Source organism: Trichosurus vulpecula, chromosome 5 (genome assembly GCF_011100635.1).
Source record: "Trichosurus vulpecula isolate mTriVul1 chromosome 5, mTriVul1.pri, whole genome shotgun sequence".
NCBI lineage: Eukaryota > Metazoa > Chordata > Mammalia > Diprotodontia > Phalangeridae > Trichosurus > Trichosurus vulpecula.
In genome coordinates this window covers 307,537,774-307,559,872 of record NC_050577.1, presented here as the reverse complement: position 1 = coordinate 307,559,872, position 22,099 = coordinate 307,537,774, and positions in this window count along the sequence as shown.

Below are 22,099 nucleotides of genomic sequence, written 5' to 3'. Positions count from 1 at the left end.
CACTACCTACCAAGAGGTAGGACCTTGAGGGAAAGCACTGATCAATCTAATCATCTGCCTTTCTCAAGGGACCTCCCATTGAGTCCTGGATTGCTCCTGCTGACACATCCTCCCTGACCACCCTTCCAGCAAAGGCTGCACCTTCACTTATATGGACAACAGATATCCTTTATCCATTTGGTTTTTACTATGTGGATGGTTAGGTTAAACTATTTTGAGTGAATAGGTACCTCCCTCAAGAAGTACTTTCATGGCTTATTGCCTCCAGCAGAATGTCATTTGCAAACAGGGATATCTGTATTATCTCACCTTGTATAGGGAATCTCTCTTCAAACCAAAAGTGTGATCGACTGAGTCAGAATTTAGGACAGATGCTTACACTCATTCATTCTTTCTGGATTAATATATCATTTTATTAAATCAGCTGAATAAAAATTTTAATCAAATTCTACATTTATTAAGTATCTTGGAAGGCATGGCACTCATTTTGATCATACAAAGATAGATATAAGCTTTCAAGGCAGGAGACCTGTAAAAATGCTTTGGAAAATTTGAAGAGGGTGGGAGTACTTCCACCTGAGTGGATTAGAGAAGGCTTCATCAAATCAATAGCACCTGAGCTGGTAAGGAAGGGGAGGAGCCTTGAGTGAGGTTTGGATGGGGTGGATTCTGTCCTAGGTATAGTGATAATATAAGAAGTATATAAATGGAAGATGGCGAGCTAAGACCAGCACTGGCAAGTTGATCAGTGGACCTGAGGGGGCTCTTATGTACAGAGGAGAAATGGGGGCTAAGATTAAATGGGAGGTTGGAGTCAGTTGTGGAGAGCTCGAATATTAGAATGAGAAAGTTTATACTTTACACAGCAGTCAGTGAAGAAATTCTAAAGATTTTTGACTAGAGAAGTGGTACGATCAGAATAGTCAGAGCATTAGGAAGATGATTTTGTCAGCTATGTGGAAGATGGATTGGAGAGGGGTATGACTTGTGGCAGGGAGACCAAGTAGGAGGTCAATGCAATAATTCAGGCTGGAAAAAATGTAGGTCTGCATTAGGGTGGTGGCTGCATGAGGCTTGAGAAGGAAATGCAAGAGGCTATGGAGGCAGAATTGGGAAAACCTGGTGTCTAATTGGATACGGGGCGATGGGGCAAGGGAAGAGACAAAGATGACAAAGGTTCACCAGAAGTTCTCATCATGGATTTTTGTTTTATGTTTGACTGTTAACTCATGAAACATTCTAAATATTAATTGAAGGATTGGAAACTGGATCTTTACAAGAAGCATCAATGCCACAGATATTTCAAAGCCCTAAAGAGTTTACAAGTTCATTCTCTCTCTCTCTGTCTCTCTCTCTCTCTGTCTCTCTCTCTGTCTCTCTCTCTCTGTCTCTCTCACACACACACACACACACACACATACACATGTACACAGAGTTGGAAAGGACTTCAGAAATCATATGGTCCAGCTCTCAATCTTAGACTTCAGTCATGAAACACTTTACTGGCATCTGTTCTTTGTAATTCTCTATTTTGTGACACTCACTATCATCTTTCTAAGATATTTCTCTGTGGCTAAGCTTGGGCAGGTCATACCACTCTGGGAAGCCTTTGTGTGTAAGCTTGGGCATAGATTGTGTGCCATCCAAAAACAGACCAGCACCATTTAGAATAGCTCATCACCACAGGTTTGTTTATTAGCTGATCAGTCCATAGCAACTTAAAAAACCATGTACCAAGGATGGATTTGCATTGATGGAATGAATGGAAGAAATCAGCTATATGAGAAAAATGAAGGATCAGATTGTGGAGATGATCATGGATGTGGTGATGGGAGGTGTGGTGCTGGCAGTGAAGATGATGGCAATGCAGATGAGGGCAGGTAGATGTGGTGCTGGCAGTGAGGATGATGGCAATGCAGATGAGGGCAGGTAGATGTGGTGCTGGCAGTGAGGATGATGGCAATGCAGATGAGGGCAGGTAGATGTGGTGCTGGCAGTGAGGATGATGGCAATGCAGATGAGGGCAGGTAGATGTGGTGATGGCAGTGAGGATGATGGCAATGCAGATGAGGGCAGGTAGATGTGGTGCTGGCAGTGAGGATGATGGCAATGCAGATGAGGGCAGGTAGATGTGGTGATGGCAGTGAGGATGATGGCAATGCAGATGAGGGCAGGTAGATGTGGTGATGGCAGTGAGGATGATGGCAATGCAGATGAGGGCAGGTAGATGTGGTGCTGGCAGTGAGGATGATGGCAATGCAGATGAGGGCGGGTAGATGTGGTGATGGCAGTGAGGATGATGGCAATGCAGATGAGGGCGGGTAGATGTGGTGATGGCAGTGAAGGTGATGGCAATGCAGATGAGGGCGGGTAGATGTGGTGATGGCAGTGAGGATGATGGCAATGCAGATGAGGGCGGGTAGATGTGGTGCTGGCAGTGAGGATGATGGCAATGCAGATGAGGGCAGGTAGATGTGGTGCTGGCAGTGAGGATGATGGCAATGCAGATGAGGGCAGGTAGATGTGGTGCTGGCAGTGAGGATGATGGCAATGCAGATGAGGGCGGGTAGATGTGGTGCTGGCAGTGAGGATGATGGCAATGCAGATGAGGGCGGGTAGATGTGGTGCTGGCAGTGAGGATGATGGCAATGCAGATGAGGGCGGGTAGATGTGGTGCTGGCAGTGAGGATGATGGCAATGCAGATGAGGGCAGGTAGATGTGGTGATGGCAGTGAGGATGATGGCAATGCAGATGAGGGCAGGTAGATGTGGTGATGGCAGTGAGGATGATGGCAGGTATGGTGTTAGTGATTAAGATGATTATGAAAGTCATGTTGGGAATGTGATGACTCAGATGACAATAACGAATTCAGTTCAACAAGCATTTATTAAGTGCCTATTGCATACAAAGCCTCTGTTAGGTGCTGAGGCTTCAAAGAAAACCAAAACTAACCAGTCCCTGCCCTTAAAGAGCAAACAGTCTCCGGAGAGATACAGCATCTACAAAGAGAATCAAATTCAAGGTACTTTGCCATAGGAAAGAAAGCCTAACAACTAGCAATAAAATGATGACTTGTCAATCTCTACTTTCCATCTGAAGTTTTGCTTGGTATGAGCCCCAAGGAATGTAATGACCCCTGATGGGCCCCCACTTCCTAGCTTCCTTTTGGATGTTGTCTTCCCCCATTAGACTGCAAGCTCCTAGAGGTCAGGGACTACTTTTGCTTTCTTATTTGAATCCATAGTGCTTAGCACAGTGCCTGCCACCACCCCCACCATCTCCTCCACTGCCATCACTGGTGGCACAGTGGATAGAGTACTGGTGTAAGGAAGACTCATATTTTCTGGAGTTGAAGTCCAGTCTCAGATACTAGCTGTGTGGTCCTGGAACAGTCACTTCACCCTGTTTGCCTCAGTTTTCTCATTTGTAAAATGAGCTGGAGAGGAAAATGGCAAATCACTCCAATATCTTGGCCAAGAAAACTCCAAGTGGGGTCAATGAAGAGTTGGACATGACTTCATAACAACACACTTCTACTACTACTACTGGAAATAATCGCTAACATTTACATAATCCTTACTATGTACCAGGTGCTTTCCTAAGCCCTTCATAATTATCATCTCATTGGATCCTTATAACATCCCTGAGATTTAGGTGCCATTTTACAGATGAGGAATCTGAGGCAAATGGAGCCTAAGTGACTTGCCCAGAGTCACAAAGTTAGTAAGTGTCTGTGGCCAGACTGGAACTCAGGTCTTTTTTACACCAGGCCCCATCTCCTGGGCCACCTGACTACTCAATAGTAGATGCTTAATAAATATTCATTGGACTGAATTGAATTGATGATGAAAGGTCACATGGTTGAATAAAAAAACAATACGCGAAAGACCTTTAGCTTAAATTGAAGGATTGTTGGTGATGTCTCTAAGTTCACTCTGAGGTGAAGAAAGCACCTTTGAATTCTGTCACTTCCAGCCCTGACTTTGATTTACATAATAGGATTAAATCTGGCTGGGCCAGGGCATGGGTGCCCATTCATTTTCTGGGCCTCCTTTTAATATGGCTTCTACCCCTTAGGTTGGTGTCACTTCCCTTAATGGAAATCCCTGAGAAGAGAGAGCAACACTAAAGCCCAGTGACCTCTGAATGAATAGTCATTTATTCTACAAGCATCATATATGCACTTCATTTCTTCTTCCCAGGCTTAATTTCGGGAATTGAGCTTGGCTCACAGGCCTTGTAGCTACTCACAGTGAAGGATCTGACAGCTTTGACTGGAGTCAGCTAAAAGATGAGCTGATTTCTTTTCTTGCACTAAATTTCCAAGTTATTTGACTGAGTGGTAGTTTGGGTATCCAGGAGGGCTCAAATCATTAAGTGGTGCTTAGGCTGGGACCTAAATTGTAACTGTTTCTCTTTTGGCCAGCGACCCTGAGGGTTTTTTTTATTAAAAGGGCCATCTCTGGACTCACTTCTTAAAGAGCCCTATTCACTGAATGGGTGTTGCCTCCTTCAAAATGAGAACGTGAAAAAACCTTAACTTAAAAGGGCCAAGGTCTCCCACTGCATTCTTGCCCATCTCCAGTCATCCTGAATGATATCTGGCCACTGGACCCAGATGGCTCTGGAGGAGAAAGTGAGGCTGGTGACCTCCCTCACTCAAATCCAAATCAGTTGCAAGTCATGTCATCATTTTCCTGATGTCACGGTCCTCTTAGGGAACAAAGGACAAATGACAGTTTGGGTATCCTGTAGACATTGTGACTTTCTGAACACAGTTTAATGTAACTAATGTGAGAGCTGCATTGGTGAAGTGAAGGTAACATCATGTAGATTGTGTCTTTTGGCATACTGAGCTTTTCATCACAGAGGTCCTCAAGGGGAGGCTGTCTGACCCCTTCTCAGGGATGCAGAGCATTATGGGATGGTAGAAAGATGATTGTTTTTGGAGACACATGAAGAACCTCAGCTTGGACCTTAGATCTGTTCTCTGCTAATTGGGTGACCTTGAGGAAGACACTCAGCCTCTTCAGACCTCTGTTTCCTCACTGTTGAAATGTGGGGGTTGGCCTAGATGAACTTTAAATTCCTTCCCATATATAACCCTACGGCATTCCAATCCCATGAATTCTTGGTCAAGTCTGAATAGGGTCAGATGACCTCAGCTCCTTTCTAACTCCAAGATGCTAAGGCCTTTTGGAAGATTCAAATTTCAGCACAAGTAAAGAAAACCATTCAAGGAAAGGATCTGGAGGGAAAGGAAGGCAGAATTTCCTGGTGAATTGGTTAAAAATACCAAAGTGGGAATCAGAAGACAAGGGTTCTAATCTTTTCTTTGCCATCAACAAGCTCTGTTGCAATGGACCAGTCTCCTCCCCTGCTCCTCCCCCATATAGAAATCATTTAACCACATTTTACAGAAAAGGAAGCAGAGGCTCAGAATGGCAAAAAGGACTCACAGTTCTTCTGCTTCCAAGTCTCTGCACTCTCGAGGGGAACTTCTAGCTGGCTTTGAGTGGGGCCATGTCTTTGGACCTCATCCCCTAGTAGATTCCTGCCTGGAGTGGCTACCAGGCATCATCACGCCATCTGTTGGTAGAACCTGAGAATTACTAGTGTTACCATTTTATAGATGAGGAAATGGCAGCTCTGGGAGTACAGGCAAGGTCATTGCCAGAAGTTATGCAATGTATCGGTGGCCATGGAACTCCAAAGCAATTCTTCTGCCTCTAAGCCCAGAGGTCCTGTGCCTGTGCTGTGCTTGAGTAGATCCAAACCTTGTCTGAGAACCTCTCCCTTTGGAGCTTCCTTCCAGGGCATCTTGGGACATGTACAGGTTTTTCATTTTCTAGCTGGCAACCCTACATCCTCATCAATTTCTTGGCAGTGCCAGCAAAGGTTTTTGATTTTTTTCTCTGACTTAGCCATAAGAGTTCGTTTATTTTCTTGGGTCATCTCTTTGCTCTCCTGGCTATCAACCCAGATCTGAAGTGTGTGCCCTGGCCCTCTCTCCTCTCTCCTTCTGCCTTTTGGGATTCCTTGGGCCCTGGTGTTAATTAAATTCAATGGATATGAGGACATGGCTGTCTTCAGGCTGCACTCTCCAGTGATTCATGTCCTAGAGTATGACTTCAGAGTATGGATGGGGAAATTTGGTGATGGGAAGAAGAGGGCACCCAGAAGTCATCTCTTCCTGTAAAGGCAGCATTATGGAGTCATACATTGTCAGAGCTGGCAAAGATCTTTATGAAGATTTAGGCTGGCCACATTCATTTTCCAAAGGAGGAAACTGAGCCTTAGACAATAGAAATAACTTTCTCAAGGTCACACAATTCACTAGACCACCAGTGTTTAAAAACTAAAAGAAATGTTATTTCAAGTCTGTGCATTTGGGAGGTATGTTGGTAAGTGTTGGGGTCCTGGGACAAATACCAATGAGGTTACTAGAATCTTCGCGTGTCAGAACTTAAACAGGCCGTGGAAGTCATCTAAAGGAGCCCCCACACCTGACATTGCTGACATGCCCTCCTCCTGCCTCCACAGGTAGACCTTCCAAGATGGTCCATTTCATTCTTGGACAGCGCTGATCATTACTGAGCATTGTCTTTCATCAAATCAAAATGTCATCTCCCTGGAAGCTCCACTTATCAGTCGTAATTCAGCTTTTGGGGGCCAAATAGAATGTCTCATCACTTTTCCATCTTATTGCCTTTCAAATGCTGGAAAACAACAAAAATTCCCTCCCCATGTCCCCATGTCCTACTTTCTTCTCTTCTCTGTCCCAAATTCCTTTCTGATCCTGGTCTGACCATTGTCTGGTTGCCTTCCCACCTTCTCTGAGTGTGATCCAGCTTGTCAATGCCATTCTTGGAACCTGAGCAATTCTCATGATGGAGAGGAATGCTTTTAACTCCACGACATTATATGACCCTAGAGCTCTCTCTCCAAATATTTCAAAGCTATTCAGCACTCTCAGATCTTGACATATTCTAGATAAAGATGAACTACAATGGAACATAGAGTCCTGCACTTGGGGTTAAAAAGATCTCTTACAAATGGTTGGGACTCTGTCTTAGGAAAGCTTTCTGCTGTTCAAAGTGCAACCAACATAGTGGATCACTCCAAGTAAGTTTTTGGTATGTGCCCAGTACCATACTCAGCGCTGGGGATACAAAGAAGGCTCGAGACAAAGAGCTCATTTTCCAATGGGGGAGACAACATGTGAACATCTAGGTATGTATGAGATAACTCAGTATATGTGAAGATAATCTGAAAGGGGATGGCAGTTCCAGCTGCATAGAAAACCTCTTGCCAAAGGGAACATTTGCATTGTCTCAAAGAAAACCAGAGGGGGAGACAGAGGGGAGGGGGCAGAACATTTGAGGCATGGAGGACAGGGCAAAAGCATGGAGATGGGAGATGGAGAAGAAAATGCAAGTAGGGCAAGATATTTGACTCATAGAGCACAAGAAAGGAAAAAATAGGCAAGAAGACTGGAAAGGTAGAAAGGGGCCAGGCCATGAAGAGATTTAAATGTCAAACAGTAGAGTGTGGGCTGGAGTAGGGAGAGACTTGAGGTGCAGAGGCCCATTACAAGCCTATTGAAGTAACCTGGAGGAGAGGCTGAGGGCTTGAAGTAGAGTGGTGTTTGTCTGAGGGGAGAAAAGGGGGAGTACCCAAGAGATGTTGCCTAGGTAGAACCAATGGGACTTGACCACATATTAACTATAGGACTACAAGAGGGAGCAATTAAGCAGGAGGCCAAAGTATCAAGCCTGGGTGAAGGGGGGATGATGATGGTGCCCTCAACACCCAGTCACAGGAAAATTAAGAAAAAGCAGGGTTTGAGGGGGAAAGATGATGAGTTCCATTTTGGACATGTTGAGTTTGAAATCCTGGTGGTTAACTTTGCTGATTATATGCATGCTTTCCTTTCTTTAACATTATTCTAATGCTAGTTATCTTTAATCTAAGAAAATTAGGAAAGTCATTACTATTGCCTCTTGCAAAAGAATGGGCTTCTGTATTGAGTGGGAGGTAGAGACCAAAGACAAGCATGGCTATTCAAGGATTCATCTCAGAAGCATTTGGCTCCCTGAGTCTCTGTGCTAATCCCTGATAAGGCAGTCCATGGAACAAACACAACAGCAGACATTTAAATAGTACTTTATTGTTACAAGGAACCTCCTATGCCTTGCAAAGCACTCATAATGTAGGGGCAAGAGTGTTGGACCTGGAAGTCAGCGGTGATGACCTGGGTTAAAATCCTCTTTGACTTTTATCAGCTATGTGACCCTAGGCAGTTCCCTCAAGTTCCTTGGGCTTCTTTCCTCTTCTATAGAACAGACACATTCATGGTATCTATCTCACAGGGTTGTAAGAAGGTGAGCTCTCCTGAAGTCATCATTTGGAGACATACCTTCAGTGCCATCAAATGAAGATATCATTTAGATGCCATTCACTACTGTTACTCATTTGAGCCTCACACCCTCTGGGCCTCATTTTCATCCCTAGTTCCATTTAAATTCAGGGCTAGAATTTCTAAGGCCCTTTCCTGTTCCAAATGCTCTATGAGGCAAACAAAGAGAATGCTGTTATCCTGATTTTCCATATGAAAAGACTGAATCTTAGAAAAATGGGGCAGTGCTTCAAGATCATGATTCTATGAAGTCTCAGAACTAGGCCTCTAACCCAACCCACAATCACGTCTGATGCTTATTACCTGCAAAACTTTGGGCTAATTATTTAACCTCCTTGGGTCTCAGTTTCCTCATCTGTAATATGAGAAGGTTGGATTAGAAGCCTTCAGAGGTCCCTTCTGATTCCAAATCTCTGATCCTATGATCTGCAGTCCTCAAGTTCAATGGGCTATACTCACTGTACCACCCTGCCTCATTTCAATGTAGTGATGAATCTTTAGATTCGCCTCCAGAACAGCTGATTGTTTTTTTTCTAGCCAATGGAAGAAATTTGGGCTGAACTTGCTCTATTTTCTCCCCAAGTCCTCTTTGTGGCCAATGACAATTGCCTGTAAGCTGGCTGACCTTGGCTAAACCGGGGAAACAGAGGAAGATGCCTATGCTTTCCTGTTGCGGAGCCATTCGTTACTATGGCCTCATTCATTTCATGTTAATCCATGGACAATATCTGTATTGAATGAGAAAAAAATGAAACATCCTGCTTTGGCAGTAAGAAAGTTGGAAAGGTAGAAAGGGGCCAGGTCATGAAGAGCTCCAGCCTATTCCCCCATCTTGAGACCACACTGAGAACTTTGCTATCTGGGCTGATGTGTGTTTGAGGTAGGGGAATTTCACCAAAGATAAAAGTTGGAAAATGTGACTGTACATTTCAGATGATAACTGTCAAATTGAGCCTGCTCTCCACTTTAGCTGGGATGGTAAGATCAGTGCAATAAAGCCAAGGGATCTCTTTCCCTCTCTCTTCTCACAGCTGGCTCTTCGACTTTGATAGTTCTCTCTCCAGGCTGGAAGAGGCCACATTCCTTCCCTCACTGGCCTTGTTCACTTTGGGAGGAAAGGTATCTCTCTAGGATTTTCATTTGAGATGGATATTCTAGGATATTTATCTTTCCGGTGAGGAAATGTGGAGAGTCATAGTAGTTTGGGAGGAGATCTCAGGCCAAAAGTCTTCCTTTGGAACAACAGTTGAAAACATATTTTTTCCCTTGTCTTGATTGCTATCAGATAATCCCCAGATCCCTAGCTTATGATATGTGTTAAATATACCTTAGTCCTTTTAACTCAAATGTTCTTAATATAGGGGACACAAACTTTTAAAATATATATTTTATTAACTCTTTTAAAACAATTGATTTCCTTTGTAATTCTATATATTTTATTTTATACATTTAAAATATTATTCTTAAAAGGGGTCCACAGGCTTCACCAAACTGTCCAAGTGCTCCCCACCACAAAGTTTAAAAAAAAGCCTTATCAGTGATCCTAATTCAATCTGGTCTGGGATGGCATAGCTGTTGTTAGTTATAGCTATACTACCCCCCTCTCCTCCCCCAAATGCACATAACTACAACTTTGAAAAGAGGAGGAATTGGAAAGCTGGTGATCATATACTGCAATAGGATGTAATGAGATATGGAATCTGATAGATGCCAAATGTAAAAGTCATAAATGAGAGAGGGAGAGAGGGGTCAAAATGATGATCATAGTGGGAAGAATTTATTTCTGCCTCTGGCCTGCTCTTGTGTTTACTTTCTTGGCTCCATGATTGACGGACTAATCTAGATTGGACTATCCATGATTGATGGACTCGAAGCAGTTGGAAGTCCTTTCTAGTGACAGGACACTTGAAAGAAAAGAACTGGTTCTAGGGCCATGTTTCTCCTCCAGAGTCTGTGACCCAAGTCAAGAAGTAGGGTCCCAAGTTTCTAAAATCTCATCTAGTGGTTAGCCCTACCGAATGTGTGAGTTGGAATGCCATTTGGTGACAGCATTGTGTTGTCTACATTGCTTTTTCCACCTAGGAGTGGTGTAGCTCTGGGCAACAGACAAACTGATCAGGACCTTTCCTAAACTGTCTGGATTTGAAGCAGCTAGTATACTTTCTGGGAGTTGCTTAGGTTTTGAAGAGCAATGGGTGAGCAGATATTTGGTAAATCTTTTATAAGGGTTTTTTTTCCGGGTTTTATTCTTATGCTGCTAAGTATAAACATTGTTGACAACATACAAACATGCTAGTCCATTTCTGTGGGGAACCACTTAAATTCTGTTTAGTGATTTGTATAATATAACAAGTTCAAAAAAGAGGCAGGGTTTTCTAGAAGTAGGGATGCAAGAGTGAATTTCTGATTGGGTAAGTCCCAGTACTTTGGGCTCTATGTGGGTTTGTGCACACTCACACCCACATCCCCATTGAAAATGAGTCAGTGCCTCACTGCAGAGAATAAAAGAGGTAAGGGATAGGAGGTTATTAACTTTCTGGGTATTAGAAAACTCAGTACTTTCTCAAAATTTCTGCCCTGGGTAATAGAAATACAGAACCATCAAAATGAGCTTGGATGCCCAGCACAAGATCTCTTTTGTTGAACAGTTCCGACGTAATGGCCATCCCTGCCCCCTGGTAGTTAAAATCATATTCAGGTGGTTAACCTGAAAGCCTTCTGTGTTTCCTTTTGGCATTCTAAGATTGAGATTTTAAAAGAAATCCTAGCTGGCAAAATGGACCTTGGCATGTAAACCCAGTAGATAGTAAGCTTCTTGAGGGCAAATGCTTTCTTTTTATCCCCATATGTCCAGCGCTGGCACATTATTGATGCTTGTTAATAATGAAAGCTGTAGTACTTGGTGAGCTGGTTCTAAGGGCCAGTTGTAGCAGACCACTGCTGATCCTGCCTGTGATAGGTAATTTTTTTCTGACTATAGGAAGCTGGGTGTCACTCTCTTCAACAAAAGCAAAGTACTTGGGTGAGAGGCCTGGCTGGATGCATTTAGAAGCACAGTTTTTTTCTGAGTCCTTTCCTTCAGTCTGGTTTAAATGAGACAGAAAAGCAGTGCAGTTCCCACCCTGGCCAGCCTGGAAGAAGGGACATCGGATAATCACATTGTTCACACAATTTCCCAAGTGTATTTGTCTAATAATGGTAACAAATAACAACAAATACGATTAAGTCAAAGTAATCCTCCTGTGGATAATGGACCATTTCTCCTTAATTTTCTAGATCAGAAAAAAAAGACAAACAACAGGATGATTTCCATCAAGGGCTGCTGGCTTTGAACAGCTGTCAGCCTCTAAAGTGAGTGTGTTTTTTGACCCTAGTAAAGGTTGCAGAACCAAGCCTAAAATTGATTCCTCATCCCCTGTTAGAAGCTAAGAGGCAACATTAGCTGAAGGCATTAAAATGGAGGCACTTAAGGGCTTAGGATGGCTCAGCAAAGCAGATGTGTTAATGAGGACTAATTAGCCATAGTGAGGAAGAAAAAACCCAACACATTTTTTAAAAGCCAGGAAATGGTTGCAATTCCTCCTCCTCTCCCTCCTCCAAGTCAGGACAATGTGAACATTTCAAGGTGCCTGTATAGGAGGTTTCTGTCTACAAAGTTAGAACTTTGGGTACAATTGATCAAATGATCATAAACCTTGAGCTGGAAGCACCTTGGAGGTCAAATAGGCCAGCCCTCTCCTTTTACAGATGAGGCCACTGAGGCCCAGAGAGATTAAATATCTTAGCTGAGTTCACACAGTGAGTTAGGAGCAGAGATGGTATTTCACTGTAGGTCCTCTGATTCTAAAGACATTGAAGAGAGACACATTATGTCTGTGATGAGGGAGGGTGGTAGTGCCACTGCCCAATAATCTGGCCAGCCCAAATCTGGAGAAATCTGTTCAGCTCAATTGAACTTGTGTATTCCGATCTCAAGTGAACCCCTCAAAGGCCAGAACTGTCTCTTCCAGCACAGTGGCCCACACAGACTTGGGGCTTTGTAAATGTTTGTTTGATTCTGGATGCCACAGCTGAGAAAGGCATTTTTTGACCTATCTAGTTAATTTAAGTAGCAAGTATTTTAAATTAATGTGTCCCTCCTACTACCTCCCCTCATGGAGCAAATTAGAAAACAAAAACACAATAAAACAACAAACCCCAAATGTCCCAATACAAAACCATGTTGTCTGGCAAAATAAATCCCCACATTATCCATGTCCAAATATATATGTCTACTTACTTCAAGTTAATCATTTCTCCGTCAGTCAAGTGAATTCATCTTCATTCTTTTCATTTCTCATTATATTAATCAGAATTCATAGTTGTTTATTGTTGTTATCACTGCATAAATATTTCTCCTAGCACTGCTCACTTTCCTATGCATCTATTCACTAAGGTCTTCTAAGTTCCTCTGAAACTGTCCATTTCATAACTTCTTATGGTTCAATAATATTCCATTACATTCATATAACCAATTAGTTTAGCCATTCTCTAATATGAAGATGTCCTCTTAGTCTCCAATTTATAATTATCTCATTTCATCCTCATAGCAACACTGGGGGATAGGTTCTATTATCTCCATTTTACAGTTGAGGAAACTGAGGCAGAAATAGGTTGAGTCACATAGCTAGTAAGTGTATAAGGTAGGATTTGAACCTAGGTCTCCCATATCACAAATCCTGCACTCTATCCACTATACCAGTTGCTATAAACATTTTGGTACATAGAAATCCTTTTCCTGTTTCTTGGGGTATGAGTCTGATGGTGGGAAACTTAGGTCAAAGGATATGCAAATTTTGGTAATTTTCTGGGGATAATTCCAAATTGTTTTCCAGAATAACTGGCCAAATTCCCAGCTCCACCAACACTACACTTGGGGACCTTCTTTCCCACATTCTAACATTTGGCACTTTCCTTTTTTGTCATCTTTACCCATCTGATCAGTGTTAGATGAACCTCAAAGTTGCTTCAATTTGTATTTCTCCAATTATTAGCCACTTAGATTTTTTTTTCATTTGATTATTGAAAGCTTGTAGTACTTCCTCTGGAAACTGTCTGGTTTATCCATTGTGGAATAGCTCTTAGTCTTATATATTTGCATTAGCTTCTACAATATCTCAAGAATGATGCCTTTATTGGAAAAAACTTGTTGCAAAGATTTTCCACAGTTATGTTTCCTTCTCATCTTTTACTACATTAGATTTGTTTGTGCACTTTAAATAGTTAGATATAGATTTGTTAAATACTTACTAAATGCTGGACACTATCCAAGGTAGAGAATACAAATACAAGCAGCACAAAAAGAAAGACTTTGCCCTTAAGGAACTTAGATTCTAATGAGGGAAAATAACAAACAAAAGGGGCTGAACAGCCTGGGTAGGGAAACCATGTGGAGCCTAAGAGAGGAGTGAGCATGGTTAGCTTGGATGATCCCTCAGGTGGAACTTCTGGGGAACAACTCGCCAATCAGAAAAATGGGCTTTTCGGTGCAGGCATCTTCCAGGGTGGGAAGATGGAAGTAGAGAAGTCGGGAGAGTTGGCAGCCAAGCCTGAGAGGGGAATGAGTATGCCTGACATGGGAACTTCCTCCAAAATGAAGGAACTCACTAGAAAGGGTTCAGGGACAGAGGCTTCTTCCAGGGTCAGAAGGCCACAGGGACAGAGGTCCAGTCTGGAGATTCAGACACAGAGCTAGTGTGACTAGACAAGGCCAAATTGGAGCAAGTGGTGAAGAATATGGGCTACCAGAAGTCAGGGCCTTCAAAGATTCATAGAAAAAATAAAGATGTTAAATCTAGAGAAGACTTGGGAAGCAGAAGGACAGTGGTCTTCAGATATTTGAAGGACAATCACGTGAAAAAAATAGATTTGTCTTGCTCACCTCCTGGGCAGGACTGGGGCCATTGGGATGAAGTTGTAGAGAGTAAAACACATCAGCAGCAGTAGCAACAACAGCAGCAGCAGCAACAACAACACAACCACAACCACAACTCTTTCTGACAATTCAAACCACCTGGTGCAGAATGAGATACTTAGAGAAGCAGTTCCTTCCTTGATGTCTTCAGGTAGAGTACCGATATCCACTTGTGTGGCCTGATGTTGATGGCATTCTAGTTCAGGTGTGGGTTAGACCATAACTCTGAGAGCCAACTCTGAGAGTCTTCCCTTTTCTTCTGCCAAAGCCCAGCTGTGGGTGGCAGAAGGTAAGGGGCTAACTCACCTTCTGGTGACTGACATGAAGATTGGCAGATAGGGGCAATGTTGGGATTGTGAGGGGCACATTTCAATCCTCTAATATCAGGGCAGTGTGGCATTCTATTGTTAGGTTGCCCTCAAAGGCTATCAATGACCTTAGCTGGTGTCATCTCTAGAAAGTCTGGCCTAATGCCAGACTTTAGGCGGGGATCAAGTGGGTCATGAAATGAGGCGGAAGAGCCTTAGGCTTTGATCTCAGGTCTTGTGACTGCAAGTCCAGTACTTTATCCACTTCGCCACCTAGGCACCTGACCTTAGGTAGTACCTAGTTCAACCATCTTATTTTAAGAATGTGGAAACTGAGGCCCAAGTTGCCCATTTGCACATAAATAGTGAATCTCAGAGCCAAGAAACTAGGTCTGGAAGTCCCAATCCAGGCCTCTAAGTACCACACAAGACTCCCCACCTCCTTGAGGGAGTTTAACTTTTGTACACTGCTGTTTTCAAGCACTGTTTCCAATTAATGATAAAGGGACCAAAGCAGATGTCACTTCAGATCACTCTTGGAAACAAGTGAGCACTCTAGGATGTGTCTTTTGCTGGGAAGTCACTGCTTATAAATTAGCAAACTTGATCTGTGATATCTAAAAAAAGAAAGTTCATTAATTGAAGAGTCAAATTGAAAATCCCTGTCAAATCTGCTCCTGGAATGCTCTGGAAAGTGTGTTCAAGGGTGAAAAATCTGAAAGGAGGAGTACAGATAGAGGAACAGAGGATCCTAGAGCTAGCCCTGGGACACCCCTACCCATGGGCATCTGGATGTGGCTAAAGACCCTTCGGAGTAGACAAAGAAGGATTTGTCTCATAAGTAGGGAGACAACCTGGGCAAAACAGAGTAATGGAAGCCTAGGAAGGAGAGTATCCAGAGGAGTGGGTGGTCAACAGTTGGTTCTAACTCAGGCTTTAAAGAGTCATTTTTAAAGGAAATGAAGAGCAGTTAACTAAGAATGAAAAGTCCTGTCATTGGAAGTAGATGCAAGTGCACTTGGGTTCCAAATGGCAACAATGCAGGTATAGAACAGGGATAGAAAAAACTGAATCTGAAGAAGACTTGGGCATGATTCTGCTGCTAGATGTATGTCCCCACAGGGTAACTGATAAAAAGAGAGCTCCCAGAAACATAAACACACTGATAGAAGTACTTTTTGTATTTGTATTAACAAGGAAGTGAATGAGGAAATGGCTGATGCTGAAATATGGAGAAGGAGGGCAGCGAGGTGGTCTGTAGTGGATAGAGCTCCTGGCCTGGAGTCAGGAAGACCCATCTTCATGAGTTCAAATCTGCCCAGACCCTTACTGGCTGTGTGACTCTGGACAAGTTACTTAACCTTGTTTGCCTCAGTTCCTCATCTGTAAAGTGAGCTGGAGAAGGGCCAAGCACTCCAGTATCTTTGCTAAGAAGACCCCGAATGGGGTCAGAGATAATCAGACATGAGTGGAGTAACTGAACAGCAATAATAAGTGATATGTGGACAAAATGGTATGTTACTGTGCTGTAAGACATGGCAACGTGAGGAATGTCAAGGTTCTTGGGGAGTCATAGGAAATTCTTAAGAAGAAGCCAGATGAGGAAGATAAGATCTTTATTGACCAGCCAAACTCTGGACCTCTGCTCCCTACCCACACTAATGCTACCATTTCCAGAGCAAGTCCATGATCCCATTTACCCTCCAATATTCCAAGACAGACCCACAAAAAGCTGCGGGTTTCTTCCCATGCTATTAGCATGTATTTCTCTAATAATAATTATTCATATTGTGATTAATCATTTAGTCTGTTGCTATCTTCTCAATAATGTTTATAACCAATTAACATCAATTAGCTTTGACAAAGGGATATTTATTAAAATGATCTGGCAAGAATGAAAGCAGACTTACCTCCCAAACTAAGGATACCCTTTGGCCTCTATACACCCCTCAGGCCCTGGGGTGAGTAGGCTCAGTTTTACAAAGAGGACTACAAAACATTCCCATCTCTGAGAAGGCTTCTGGATGCTGCATAGCTGATGGCTAAATTGCTCATGGCATTGCAAGAAATGGTGCCTAAGCTTCCAGATCAATCTGCTGTTGGCCTGGCTCAAGAACATGACTTTTCTTCCCGAGCTATTGGCCTTCTGGTGCTTTGTTTGAAGCTCACAAGACTGTGGCCTGGTCTGCTCAATCTCCAATATTTATTCATCTAAGGGCAGAGAGGAGCTTTAGCAGAGACAGAAGAAACAGCCATGCCATGAGCTCAAGGCCACATTTCAGCCCAAGTGGGGCAAAGAGTCTGCTGGCACTTCCTTTCCCTTCACCTAGAGGCTTACAGTAGATTTGGGCTCACCTGCCTTCAGGAAGAGATAGAGTCTGAATTCTTCTGTTGGAACCTATGGCAATACAGTCAGTCCCAACCCAGTGCCAACTAAAAAAGCTTTTTGTCATCATTCCGCAAACAGACAAGATGCTCTAAATCAGCAGTGGGTCTCCTCAATTACCCTTCATAATGTCTTTGCAGAAGCAGGCTCACTGCACCACCCTCCACACTGCATGGCTTGGCAGCTGGATGAGCCCCCTGTATGTGCTCTGAGGACTGGTCACCCATTGGCCAGTTCTCCACTACACTGTGATGGGTCTCTGGGAAGTGGTTGAAGTAGGAAAATACAAGTGATGTAAAAATATTGATACAAATATTATTTATTTATTTTATTTTTTCCAATTACATGTAAAGATAGTTTGCAACATTCACTTTTATAAGATTTTGAGTTCTAAATTTCCCTCCCCCCTCCTCTTCCTGCTCCCCAAGACAGCAAGCAATATGATATAGGTTATACATGTAAAATCATATTAATCATATTTCCAACATTAGTCATGCTGTGAGAGAAAAATCAGAATAATAGAGAAAAACCACAAGAAAGAAAAAACCTACAAAAAGAAAATACATACTTCAGTTTGCATTAAGACTTCATAGTTCTTTCTCTGTATGTAGATAGCTTCATGAGTCATCATAAAGTCTGTTGGAATTCTCTTGGATCGTTTGTATTGCCGAGAAGAGCTAGGTCTATCACAGTTGATCGTTGGACAATGTCGCTGTTACTGTGTACAGTGTTCTCCTGGTTCTGCTCATTTCCCTCAGCATCAGTTCATATAAGTCTTTCCAGGTTTTTACAAGATCTTCCTGCTCATCATTTCTCATAGAACAATTGTATTCCTTTGCATTCATATTCCACAACTTGCTTGACATTCCATAATTGAGGGACATCCCCTTAATTTCCACTTCTTTGCCACCACAAAAAGGTCTGCTATGAATATTTTTGTACATGTGGGTCCTTTTCGATTTTTTATGATCTCTTTGGGACACAGACCTATTAGTGGCATTGGTAGGTCAAAGGGAATGAAAATATTTTTAAAAAAGATTTTGAGGGGTATTGTTACCCATCACATGATGGGTAAAAGACCTAATGTGATTATAGGTCATGTTAACAGAAGCATGATCTCCCCAATGTGGAAAGCTATAGGCCCATTAGATCCTGTTGCCAGGTTACATCCAGAGGACTATGTTCAGTACTGGGCAACATATTTCATTCAGGGGGCAGGTAGGTGGTGCAGTGGATAGAGCTCTGGGCCTGGAGCCAGGAAGATCTCAGACCCTTACCAGCTCAGTGAGCTGGGTAAGTCACTTAACCTCTGTTTGTCTCAGTTTCTTTATCTGTGAAATGGGGATAATAACGGCACCTCCCTCTCAGGGTTGTTGCGAGAATCAAGTGAGGTAATAATTGTAAAATGCCAGCACAGAGTCTGGTATATAGTAGGCACTCCCTAAAGGTTAGCTCTTATTATCAGCTGTGATGTTGAAAAGATGCAGCAGTGTGCGGATGGCTAGGATGGGGAATGGATTCCAAACTGCTATATGATGCTTGCTTGAAAGAATCGGGACGATTTGTTCTGTAGAAAAGACTGGAGGAGTGAATTATTGCTTTTACCTAAGGAGATGTCTCTTGGAAGTGAAATTCTACTTGTTAAACTTGTCCCCAGAGGAAGGGAGCAGGAACAAAGGGGAGAAGTTGGATGAAGGCCACTTTGTGTTACATGGGCAGTGTGATAATTAGAAAGTGCCAAAAGTCAAGTTTGAGCATCAGCTCAGAGCTGGCTCCCAATCCCACTTCTAGCTCGACCAATCGCTAGCAGGGAAATGATGGCCAAACCCCATGCCCATTCGGCTTTTGTGTTCCCATTGGTAGAATGAATGTTCGAATGCTTGTCTACCTGTGCATGGTTATGGCAGATGACAAATGTGAGGGCAGATGAAAATGCTTTGGTAATGACACATCTTTATGGTCTTCCAAGGGCAATGATGCTATTGAAAGAGATCAGAGTCATTGACTGCTTTGGATAGAAGGGATCTCAATGATCCAGATTCCAGAATTTCAGAACCAGAAGGCACATTGGCTATCATTTAGACCACCCCAAGTCCCCCAAAGGAGTCTCTTCCCCACAACACACCCATGAGTCATGTGACCACCCACGTTTTACTTGGAGCCTCCAGGGAGGGGGAGCTCGTCACCTCAGAGGCTACCCATACCCACTTCGGGATCATTTAATTAAACTCCTCATTGCACAATTTGCAGAGAACTCTCACATCAGCTTCTCTGATCCTCATGAAATCCCTGGGAGGTAGGGAGGGCAGAAGTCATTTTACAGTTGAGGAAATTGAGGTTCTCTCAAACTCACTTTTGGAAGAGAGACAAGTAAATAGAAAAGTCAGGTATCTATTGTGAAGAAAGATTGGTAGACCCAGATGTATCAGTAGCTGATGTAGCCTTAACTAGGGAGGGGTAACTAGAGCTTTGCTCTATGGCCCTGAAAGGTAGAGAGTGATGAAAGAGTGTTTACAGACATTCTTCCCCTGGCCTGGAAGGTAAAATCCAAGGTGAATTCTTCCCTTTCTGGTTCTATCTTCAGCAATGGTCTAATGTCAGATGTATTATGCTTCCTTCCCTAGTAGGTTCTCAACCCAGGTGAATTCACATGCTTCGACCTCAAAGTAAAAAAAAAAGCCTAGCTACATCTCTAGTACATGTCAACAAAATCAAACCAGGCAAACCTAGTGTCTCTCAATTTCCTTCAATGTAGAGCTCCCCCAACAATCCAGAGCAGTTTGGGCATTTAGTATGGTTTAAATGAGCATCTGTTCTCTCTTGGTCATTCAGGTAGGTGCTTGGGGTCCCTGTGGATGTGCGTTTCGTTAACTTTCTAGAACAGGTTTGCAGGGTCCTGATTATAGTCACAAATGATAACCAGCACCTAGTACGAGGAGAATTTGCTTTGGTGTTTCCTTTCTTAGCCCTTCCCTTCACCAGTCTCTTATTGGACACTCTACCTAGACATCCCAGAGGTACCAAACTCAAAATTTTTAGAAAGAACTCATTATTTCCCTAACCTGTGGCTAAACCTCTGACTCATCCTTGGCTCTTCCTTCTCCCTCATCCCCCATATTGAGTCAGCTGCCAGTATTGTTGATCCTATCTCCAGAACACCTCTCTCCATGTCTCCCACCCTCTCTCCCCTCAGTTTATCACCACCATAGTTCAGGGATGGATCACCACTCATTTGGACTCACACTAACTTCCTCATTGAGCTCTCAGCTTCCATTCTCTCCTGCCTCCCAATCCATCCTATCCGCTGCTGCCAGTATAGGGACTCTGAAGTATAGAACTGACCGTATCATCTGACTGTTCAGTATTCTTCAGGGGGTCCAAATTGTTTCTAGAATAAAAAAAGAACTCTCAGTGGCATTCGTAACCCTTCACAATTTGGCCACATTTTACCTTTCCAATACTTGATATCACTTTGTTCCCTTTCCCACACTCTACATTCCGACCAAACTGGCCTACTTTCTGTTCACCAAAGGACATCAACATCCTGGCTCTGACCTATATGCCTCTGGAGAAGTTGCTGCTCATTCCAGGAGTGCTTGCTGTACTCACCCTCATGTCCCAGAATCCCTGGCATCCTCCAGAGTCCATTTCATGGGCATCCTCACAGAGGAGGCTACTCCTGACCCTCTTGGTCGTGGCTCTTTGCCTCCTTTGTCTACCTAGCCATTTTGCTCTTTACCCCAAAGAGTATAAGCTCTTTGAGAGGAGGGCCTGATTTGGGGGCATTTAAATGCTTTGACTGAGGTAGATAATAATAAATGCCTGTTGGACTGAGTTTATTTCTTTACTTTAATCAGGAAACTTTCCCAGATCCTCCTCGTCTAGTAGTGCTCTCTCTCCACAGATTTCCTAGAGCCCTTAGTCTCAATCTCCCCTTTATCTCTATCACACTCTTCCTTAAATTATATTTATTGTTGTATAAATTGAATGCCTCCAGTGACAAGCACAGCACCTGACATGTAGTAGGCATGACTTGGTTGGAATTGACTTGGATTCTTTTGCAACATGGTGTGGTCCCCTCCCCTCCCTCCTCTCCTCTTCTCTCTGCTACTCTTCTTCTTTCTTCTCCTTCTCTACCTCCTTCTCCTCCTCCTCCTCCCCCCTTCTCCTCTACCTCCTCCTCCTTCTCCTCTACCTCCTCCTCCTCCTCCTCTTCCTCCTCCTATTTCTCTTCTACCCTCACCTCCAATCCCTCCCTTTCCCCTTCCACACGTATATTGTATAGGTGTGTATCAGTCATTGGACAGCTGCATAAACAAAAAGCATTTCCCCACCCTATTGATCCCTCACAAAGTTGCTATTAAAATGAGGTGAAAGAATGTGTGTCAGGCACTCTCTCTGTTTTGCATAGGGCCTTGAGAAAGGAGATGCTTTACTGAATGCTTGAATTCATAAACTGATTTACTTGATGGAATTGTGATTGTCCCCTATCTACACAAATGCTCCTGGCATTGACTTTATCATCGTAGAGAGTCCCAAGGTAGATTAGAAGTCCTCTTTTCTAGGTTCCTCATTTTCTGGAGGAGTGACTGGAGGAGGCTGCGTAAAGAGAAATGGCTCACATGAGGTCAGACAGAAAAGAAGCTGCAGATCTAGGACCTGAGGTCCCTTCTACCTCTAAAAGTCCAAGAGTCTTTGATCCTTTCCTTTTGGGCATGGGAGCAGCTGGCAGAGTGATGAATTGTTTCCCTACAGATGTTCCTATCCTGTTCTTCCACTCTTCCCTCCAATGAAGGAGATACCAACCCTCCCTTCCATGCCTATCCATGTCATTTTATAACTTTACCACACATAGAATGATTCATTCAACATGCTGGGGGCTTTCTTTGGGTTAGGGACACAAATAGTGCACATTGGCTCCCCAGTGGTTCTCCCTTATTCTCACTACGCAGCTGCCTACCTTTTTTCCCCTTCTGGTCACTCAGTTCTTTGATGGTGTCCATATTAGAAAAAAGCAACAACAACAAACCTT